Source organism: Salmo salar, chromosome ssa06 (assembly GCF_905237065.1).
Source record: "Salmo salar chromosome ssa06, Ssal_v3.1, whole genome shotgun sequence".
NCBI classification, from domain to species: domain Eukaryota; kingdom Metazoa; phylum Chordata; class Actinopteri; order Salmoniformes; family Salmonidae; genus Salmo; species Salmo salar.
Genome location: NC_059447.1, coordinates 29,055,811 through 29,066,589, shown reverse-complemented (window position 1 = coordinate 29,066,589; position 10,779 = coordinate 29,055,811).

Genomic DNA, 10,779 nt, shown 5'->3' with positions numbered 1-10,779 from the left:
ACATCATGTTAAGCTTGCAAGCTGAGTTTGTATAAGACATCCAATTACCACTTTGCATTTAAAAACGTTTGGTTTTATTATAGCTAATAATTAACCAAATCATTGATGGATCACTAGATAAAAGAAACATAGAAACCTTCGGTGTGAAAACTCCCCAAAGGCAGACTGAAAAGTAACTGAATTTGTCGATAGACCCTTTTACCAATAAAGTCACTGAAGGGTTCTGAAAATTCTCAAAAATATAGTGGCAAAGTCCCTAAATTGGCAAGACTGGATGCCACCAGATGGAAGTATCACACTCTCACATCACCACACATGAACACACACATAATCAAACTAGAGATATGATATAATGACAATAGGATTCGTTGCTCCTGCTTATTCCTCTTTGGATTGGTGGAAACATCTTGTTATTTGAATAATCATTTTGAATATTTTATGAGGAGTGTTGATGTCAACCGTGTGTATTCAATGGAGAGTGAGATGCTTAGACAATCTTGAAGTTCAACAGGGACTCCGATATAAAGTGTATTTTTTTAAATCAAAGTTGCCAGGATTTTACTTGCATCACACTCGTAACAACCTAATCATTACGAAACTTCTATTAGACCAAATAAGTCTCACTTATCAAAATAGCAATTCATGTTTATCTTGACTAAATTTGACACTCTCTCATTGCCCCCCCACATACAAAAACTCCATGCCTGCTTAATATTTAAGGATCTGCTTAACGTGGACAGATTTCAGGCAGATTTCACTCACTTTTTATTCATTATTTTACTTATATTTGTGTATTGTTTTTGTGGTGTGGTTTTCACATAAGCCCTTTTGGGCTTCCAACCTATGGAGGACCAAACCTGCCACAAATCGATACATAAATAAATGCACACATAGATAAATAAATGGATGAATGAAGCACACATAAATAGATATATATTATTATTAATCGCACTTTAATTTTATTCATTTATTTATGTATTTCTTCCTCCAATATGATAATGAGGGGGTGTCATCAAACATTTGTGGGTGGTATCTAACACACCATTGGTTAATCAATGTCACAGCGCGTTGCTCGATTCAGTATGCCAGAACGGTGTTCAACGTTTAATTAATCAAATCAAATTTGAAATCAAATCAAATTTTGTTCGTCACATGCTTTGTAAACAACAGGTGTAGACTAACAGGGAAATGCTTAGTTAAGGGTCCTTCCTAACAATGCACAGAGAAAGGAAATAATAGAAAAGTAAAACACGTAATAATAAAAGTAATAATAAATACACAAACGGTGACCGGATGCTGGAGTGAGTAGTCGTGCTGTACTTCGCTCCGCGGGTAATATTACATTTCATTACAACGGAACGATTTGATTTGATTAGCTAGCTAGCTAGCTACATAGTTGTCTTTGCTGTCTTTGTATCAAGGATAAAGGTGTAGCTTTGAGAAACTAACAAGGTTAGCTAGCCAGCTGTATTCGTTCGTTCGTACCGTTTTCCAAACGGCGTCAACACCACAACACCACAGCCACTGCTAGCTAGCCAACTTTACCAACTAGCAGTACTGTAGAAACTAAATACATTACAACGGAACGTTTTGATTAGTGTAATGTTAGCTAGCTACAAAGTTGTCTTTGTATCAAAGATAAAGGTAAGATAAAGGTAAACGCAGCCATTGCTAGCTAGCCAACTCTAGCAGCTAGCAGTACTGTATCATTTTTAGTCAATAAGATTTTTGCAACGTAAAATTAACTTTCTGAACTTTCGAGACGTGTAGTCCACTTGTGTAGCTAGCAGGACTGACTTTGTGTTAGCTAGTCAACGTTTAATCACTTCTGCGTTATGAAAGGAACTAGACACGGACACGTATGATCCATTGGTAGTTTGTTGTAACCAAGTATTGGTGCTAACATTGTGTATTGGTGCTAACCGTGTGTTATTGGATGCTAGCATGCTAGTTAGCTACGGCGTCATAGGACACGGTGCACTGGGTGGGTTTCACGGAAGAATACTGTACCAAGTTATCTAGCTGAATAAACTAAGTTTTAGCCTATTCCTGGAAACATTGAACCATTGTAGTTTACATCAATTATATTTCTAAAGTGGAAGTTGGAAAAGTTATATGAGTGTTTCAGTGAATGGTTAGTGAGGGAGGCCCTGCGCTCTCGCTTCCCCAGTTGTTTAGTTAATTTTCATTCCAGTCGCCTTTGCATTAGTGTAGCCTCTCCTGTAGCCTGTCAACTATGTGTCTGTCTATCCCTGTTCTCTCCTCTCTGCACAGGCCACACAAACGCCTCACACCGCGTGGCCGCTGCCACTCTAACGTGGTGGTCCCAGCGCGCACGACCCATGTGGAGTTCCAGGTCTCCGGCAGCCTCTGGAATTGCCGGTCTGCGGCCAACAAGGCAGAGTTCATCTCAGCCTATGCTACCCTCCAGTCCCTCGACTTCTTGGCGCTGACGGAAACATGGATTACCACAGAAAACACTGCTACTCCTACTGCTCTCTCCTCGTCTGACCACGTGTTTTCGCATACCCCGAGAGCATCTGGTCAGCGGGGTGGTGGCACTGGAATCCTCATCTCTCCCAAGTGGACATTCTCTCTTTCTCCCCTGACCCATCTGTCTACCTCCTCATTTGAATTCCATGCTGTCACAGTCACTAGCCCATTCAAGCTTAACATCCTTATCATTTATCGCCCTCCAGGTTCCCTTGGAGAGTTCATCAATGAGCTTGACGCCTTGATAAGTTCCTTTCCTGAGGATGGCTCACCCCTCACAGTTCTGGGTGACTTTAACCTCCCTACGTCTACCTTTGAGTCATTTCTCTCTGCCTCCTCCTTTCCACTCCTCTCCTCTTTTGATCTCACCCTCTCACCGTCCCCCCCTACTCACAAGGCAGGCAATACGCTTGACCTCATCTTTACTAGATGCTGTTCTTCTACTAATCTCACTGCAACTCCCCTCCAAGTCTCTGACCACTACCTTGTATCCTTTTCCCTCTCGCTCTCCTCCAACACTACTCACTCTGCCCCCACTCAGATGGTATTGCGCCGTTGCAACCTTCGCTCTCTCTCTCCTGCTACTCTCTCCTCTTCCATCCTATCATCTCTTCCCTCTGCGCAATCCTTCTCCAACCAATCTCTTGATTCTGCTTCCTCAACCCTCCTCTCCTCCCTTTCTGCATCCTTTGACTCTCTATGTCCCCTATCCTCCCGGCCGGCTCGGTCCTCCCCTCCTGCTCCGTGGCTTGACGACTCATTGCGAGCTCACAGAACAGGGCTCCGGGCAGCCGAGCGGAAATGGAGGAAAACTAGCCCCCCTGCGGACCTGGCATCTTTTCACTCCCTCCTCTCTACATTTTCTTCCTCTGTTTCTGCTGCTAAAGCCACTTTCTACCACTCTAAATTCCAAGCATCTGCCTCTAAGCCTAGGAAGCTCTTTGCCACCTTCTCCTCCCTCCTGAATCCTCCTCCCCCTCCCCCCCCTCCTCCCTCTCTGCGGATGACTCTGTCAACCATTTTGAAAAGAAGGTTGACGACATTCGATCCTCGTTTGTTAACTTGTTATGGATAGGGGGCAGTATTTTCACGGCCGGATAAAAAACGTACCCGATTTAATCTGATTATTACTCCTGCCCAGAAACTAGAATATGCATATAATTATTAGCTTTGGATAGAAAACACTCCAAAGTTTCTAAAACTGTTTGAATGGTGTCTGTGAGTATAACAGAACTCATTTGGCAGGCCAAAACCTGAGAAGATTCCAAACAGGAAGCGCCCTCTCTGACTATTTCTTGGCCTTCTTGATCATCTCTATCCAAAACAGGGGATCTCTGCTGTAACGTGACATTTTCTAACGCTCCCATAGGCTCTCAGAAGGCGCCAGAACGTTGAATGATGACTTTGCAGGCCATGGCTGAAAAACAGTAGCGCATTTGGATAGTGTTCGATCTGAGAACAATGAGACTGGGGGCGCGTGCACGAGCCGACTCCATGTTTTTATTTTTTCGTCTTTGAACGAAAACAGGGTTTCCCGGTCGGAATATTATCGCTTTTTTACGAGAAAAATCGCATAAAAATTGATTTTAAACAGCGTTTGACATGCTTCGAAGTACGGTAATGGAATATTTTGCATTTTTTTGTCACGAAACGCGCCGGGCGCGTCGCCCTTCTTTACCCTTCGAATAGTGTCTTGAACGCACGAACAAAACGCCGCTATTTGGATATAACTATGGATTATCTGGAACCAAACCAACATTTGTTATTGAAGTAGAAGTCCTGGGAGTGCATTCTGACGAAGAACAGCAAAGGTAATCCAATTTTTCTTATTGTAAATCTGAGTTTGGTGAGTACTAAACTTGGTGGGTGTCAAAATAGCTAGCCATGATGGCCGGGCTATCTACTCAGAATATTGCAAAATGTGCTTTCACCGAAAAGCTATTTTAAAATCGGACACCGCGATTGCATAAAGGAGTTCTGTATCTATAATTCTTAAAATAATTGTTATGTTTTTTGTGAACGTTTATCGTGAGTAATTTAGTAAATTCACCGGAAGAGTTCGGTGGGAATGCTAGTTCTGAACGTCACATGCTAATGTAAAAAGCTGGTTTTTGATATAAATATGAACTTGATTGAACAAAACATGCATGTATTGTATAACATAATGTCCTAGGAGTGTCATCTGATGAAGATCATCAAAGGTTAGTGCTGCATTTAGCTGTGGTTTTGGTTTTTGTGACATTATATGCTAGCTTGAAAAATGGGTGTCTGATTATTTCTGGCTGGGTACTCTGCTGACATAATCTAATGTTTTGCTTTCGCTGTAAAGCCTTTTTGAAATCGGACAGTGTGGTTAGATAAAGGAGAGTCTTGTCTTTAAAATGGTGTAAAATAGTCATATGTTTGAAAAATTGAAGTTTTTGTATTTTTGAGGAATTTGTAATTCGCGCCACGCCTATCATTGGATATTGGAGCAGGTGTTCCGCTAGCGGAACGTCTAGATGTAAGAGGTTTAACCTGTTATGGCTAGGGGGCAGTATTTTCACGGCTGGATAAAAAACGTACCCGATTTAATCTGGTTACTACTCCTGCCCAGTAACTAGAATATGCATATAATTATTGGCTTTGGATAGAAAACACTCCAAAGATTCTAAAACTGTTTGAATGGTGTCTGTGAGTATAACAGAACTCAAATGGCAGGTCAAAACCTGAGAGATTCCTTTACAGGAAGTGGCCTGTCTGACCATTTCTTGAACTTCTTTGCCATCTCTATCTTTTACAAAGGATCTCTGCTCTAACGTGACACTTCCTACGTCTTCCATGGGCGCTCAGAGCCTGGGAAAAACCAGAATGTCGTCATCCCAGCCCCAGGCTGAAACACATTATCGCCTTTCTCAAGTGGCCGATCAAGGGACTGTGGGCTTAGGCGCGTGCCCTGGCCGCCCCCGTCTTTGTGATTTTTCCTCTGTTTGCCGAAAAGGAGATTCCCGGTCAGAATATTATCGCTTTTTTACGAGATAAATTGCATAAAAATGTATTTTGAACAGCGGTTGACATGCTTCGAAGTACGGTAATGGAATATTTAGAATTTTTTTGTCACGAATTGCGCCATGCGCACGACCCTGATTTACCATTTCGGATAGTGTCTGGGACGCACGAACAAAACGCCGCTATTCGGATATAACGATGGATTATTTTGGACCAAACCAACATTTGTTATTGAAGTAGCAGTCCTGGGAGTGCATTCTGACGAAGACAACAAAAGGTAATCAAACTTTTATAATAGTAAATCTGATTTTGGTGAAGGCTAAACTTGCCGGGTGTCTAAATAGCTAGCCCGTGATGGCTGGGCTATGTACTTAGAATATTGCAAAATATGCTTTCACCAAAAAGCTATTTTAAAATCGGACATATCGAGTGCATAGAGGAGTTCTGTATCTATAATTCTTAAAATAATTGTTATGCTTTTTGTGAACGTTTATCGTGAGTAATTTAGTAAATTGTTAGTAAATTCCCCGGAAGTTTGCGGGGGGTATGCTAGTTCTGAACGTCACATGCTAATGTAAAAAGCAGTTTTTTGATATAAATATGAACTTGATTGAACAAAACATGCATGCATTGTATAACATAATGTCCTAGGTGGGTCATCTGATGAAGATCATCAAAGGTTAGTGCTGCATTTAGCTGTCTTCTGGGTTTTTGTGACATTATATGCTAGCTTGAAAAATGGGTGTCTGATTATTTCTGGCTTGGTACTCTGCTGACATAATCTAATGTTTTGCTTTCGCTGTAAAGCCTTTTTGAAATCGGACAGTGTGGTTAGATAAAGGAGAGTCTTGTCTTTAAAATGCTGTGAAATAGTCATATGTTTGAAAAATTGAAGTTTTTGTATTTTTGAGGAATTTGTCATTCGCGCCACGCCTATCATTGGATATTGGAGCAGGTGTTCCGCTAGCGGAACGTCTAGATGTAAGAGGTTAAGTCAAATGACACCGCTGGTCCTGCTCACGTTGCCCTACCCTATGCTTTGACCTCTTTCTCCCCTCTCTCTCCAGATGAAATCTTGCGACTTGTGACGGCCTACCGCCCAACAACCTGCCCGCTTGACCCTATCCCCTCCTCTCTTTTCCAGACCATTTCCGGAGACCTTCTCCCCTACCTCACCTCGCTCATCAACTCATCCTTGACCGCTGGCTACATCCCTTCCGTCTTCAAGAGAGCGAGAGTTGCACCCCTTCTCAAAAAACCTACACTCGATCCCTCTGATGTCAACAACTACAGACCAGTATCCCTTCTTTCTTTTCTCTCCAAAACTCTTGAGCGTGCCGTCCTTGGCCAGCTCTCTTGCTATCTCTCTCAGAATGACCTTCTTGATCCAAATCAGTCAGGTTTCAAGACTGGTCATTCAACTGAGACTGCTCTTCTCTGTGTCACAGAGGCTCTCCGCACTGCTAAAGCTAACTCTCTCTCCTCTGCTCTCATCCTTCTAGACCTATCTGCTGCCTTTGATACTGTGAACCAGCAGATCCTCCTCTCCACCCTCTCCGAGTTGGGCATCTCCGGCACGGCTCACTCTTGGATTGCGTCCTACCTGACAGGTCGCTCCTACCAGGTGGCGTGGCGAGAATCCGTCTCCGCACCACGTGCTCTCACCACTGGTGTCCCCCAGGGCTCAGTTCTAGGCCCTCTCCTATTCTCGCTATACACCAAGTCACTTGGCTCTGTCATATCCTCACATGGTCTCTCCTATCATTGCTACGCAGACGACACACAATTAATCTTCTCCTTTCCCCCTTCTGATAACCAGGTGGCAAATCGCATCTCTGCATGTCTGGCAGACATATCAGTGTGGATGACGGATCACCACCTCAAGCTGAACCTCGGCAAGACGGAGCTGCTCTTCCTCCCGGGGAAGGACTGCCCGTTCCATGATCTCGCCATCACGGTTGACAACTCCATTGTGTCCTCCTCCCAGAGTGCTAAGAGCCTTGGCGTGACCCTGGACAACACCCTGTCGTTCTCCGCTAACATCAAGGCGGTGACCCGATCCTGTAGGTTCATGCTCTACAACATTCGCAGAGTACGACCCTGCCTTACACAGGAAGCGGCGCAGGTCCTAATCCAGGCACTTGTCATCTCCCGTCTGGATTACTGCAACTCGCTGCTAGCGGGGCTCCCTGCCTGTGCCATTAAACCCCTACAACTCATCCAGAACACCGCAGCCCGTCTGGTGTTCAACCTTCCCAAGTTCTCTCACGTCACCCCGCTCCTCCGCACACTCCACTGGCTTCCAGTTGAAGCTCGCATCTGCTACAAGGCCATGGTGCTTGCCTACGGAGCTGTGAGGGGAACGGCACCTCCATACCTTCAGGCTCTGATCAGTCCCTACACCCAAAGAAGGGCACTGCGTTCATCCACCTCTGGCCTGCTCGCCCCCCTACCTCTGAGGAAGCACAGTTCCCGCTCAGCCCAGTCAAAACTGTTCTCTGCTCTGGCACCCCAATGGTAGAACAAGCTCCCTCACGACGCCAGGACAGCGGAGTCAATCACCACCTTCCGGAGACACCTGAAACCCCACCTCTTTAAGGAATACCTGGGATAGGATAAAGTAATCCTTCTAACCCCCCCCCTAAAAGATTTAGATGCACTATTGTAAAGTGGTTGTTCCACTGGATATCATAAGGTGAATGCACCAATTTGTAAGTCGCTCTGGATAAGAGCGTCTGCTAAACGACCAGTTGAAAAACGGTGTGATTATGGTGGCCCATTTTCTATGGTGTGCTGCACCTGAACTTAAGGGTCATCGGGCAACTTTCTCCAAATTGTAGCAGCTAGCTGACTCAAGTTTTCGATGCATGCCGCGATAACCTGGGGTTTGTGTGCTAGCTTAGCACATAGCGCTGCCTCCCTGAACTTGCCTCTGACTGGGCTTGAACCAGGTTCCTCTACCTCGCCAACACAAGTGACCGACGGCTTGACAACGTGCGAACCAATTTAAGCTAGCTCTGGAGTGAGGTTACAATACGTTCTTAACTCCATAAGACTCACCCTGTTTCAACTCACTCCACAGCAACCCCAGTCTTCGAGCTGAGCCAAACTGTGGGTTTGGGTCACAGCACCAGTATAACCAGGGTCAAGTGTGCTAGCTTAGCATATAGCGCAGCCTCCCTGAACTTGCCTCTGACTGGGCTTGAACCAGGTTCCTCTACCTCGCCAACAGAGGTGACCGCCCGCTTGACAACATGCAAACAGATTGAGCTATACAAAAGATACCAATTGGATAGCTCCATCGGCAACATTTCAAGCTAGCTGTAATGTGAGGTTACGGTATGTTCTTAACACGAGGCTCTCAAGTGGCGCAGCAGTCTAAGGCACTGCATCTCATGTCACTACAGTCCCTGGTTCGTATCCAGGCTGTATCACATCCGGCTGTGTTTGAGAGTCCCATAAGGCGGCGCACAATTGGCCCAGCGTCGTCCGGGTTTGACCAGGGTAGGCCGTCATTGGAAATAAGAATTTGTTCTTTATTTAACTAGGCAAGTCAGTTAAGGTTAAATAAAACAAAAATAAATAAACTCTGTTACACCTCCTCATGGAAAAGCAGGTAATCTGGAGAGGCATTGTTTTCAGAAGCGTTAGCCAGCACTGCCAAGTCTCTGGCTGTTGCTCGCCTGATTGCAGCCATACTAACTAACTGCCAGAAGAACTGGTCTACTGTAGCTACAGTATCTACCGGTTGTAAATCTCTCAAGTGTGTGTAGTTTGATTGTTTACTTTTCGGACCATCAGAGTCAGGCAAAAGCAATCAAGCAACATGCATATATATATATATATATATATGAATGAATGTGTGAATAATTAGGTAAAACATAAATAACTAAATACATTCAGATGCATTAGGTCAAACATAAATAACTAAATACATGTAGATGCATTTTGGTCAGTATATTTGTATTTCCTTGCTCATTTATTTATGTGCAGGTCTATTTATTCATTTATCTATCTACAGTTGAAGTCGGAAGTTTACATACACTTAGGTTGGAGTCATTAAAACTCGTTTTCAACCACTCCACAAATTTCTTGTTAAAGTCAGTTAGGACATCTACTTTGTGCATGACACAAGTCATTTTTCCAACAATTGTTTACAGACAGATTATTTCACTTATAATTCACTGTATCACAATTCCAGTGGGTCAGAAGTTTACATACACTAAGTTGACTGTGCCCTTAAACAGCTTGGACAATTCCAGAACATGATGTCATGGCTTTAGAAGCTTCTAATGGGCTAATTGACATCATTTCAGTCAATTGGAGGTGTATCTGTGGATGTATTTCAAGGCCTACCTTCAAACTCAGTGCCTCTTTGCTTGACATCATTGGAAAATCAAAAGAAATCAGCCAAGACCTCAGAAAAACAATTGTAGACCTCCACAAGTCTGGTTCATTCTTGGGAGCAATTTCCAAATGCCTGAAGGTACCACATTCATCTGTACAAGCAATAGTACGCAAGTATAAACACCATGGGACCACACATCCGTCATGCCGCTCAGGAAGGAGACGCGTTCTGTCTCCTAGAGATTAACGTACTTTGGTGCGAAAAGTGCAAATCAATCCCAGAACAACAGCAAAGGACCTGGAGGAAACAGGTACAAAAGTATCTATATCCACAGTAAAACGAGTCCTATATCGACGTAACCTGAAAGGCCGTTCAGCAAAGAAGAAGACACTGCTCCAAAACCGCCATAAAAAAATCCAGACTACGGTTTGCAACTGCACATGGGGACAAAGATCATACTTTTTGGAGAAATGTCCTCTGGTCTGAAGAAACAAAAATACAACTGTTTGGCCATAATGACCATCGTTATGTTTGAAGGAAAAAGGGGGAGGCTTGCAAGCCGAAGAACACCATCCCAACCGTGAAGCGCGGGGGTGGCAGCATCATGTTGTGGGGGTCCTTTGCTGCAGGAGGGACTAGTGCACTTCACAAAATAGATGGCACCATGAGGCAGGAAAATTATGTGGATATATTGAAGCAACATCTCAAGACATCAGTCAGGAAGTTAAAGCTTGGTCGCAAATGGGTCTTCCAAATGGACAATGACCCCAAGCATACTTACAAAGTTGTGGCAAAATGGCTTAAGGACAACAAAGTCAAGGTATTGGAGTGGCCATCACAAAGCCCTGACCTCAACCCCATAGACAATTTGTGGGCAGATCTGAAAAAGTGTGTGCGAGCAAAGAGGCCTCCAAACGTGACTGTTCCACCAGCTCTTTCAGGAGGAATGT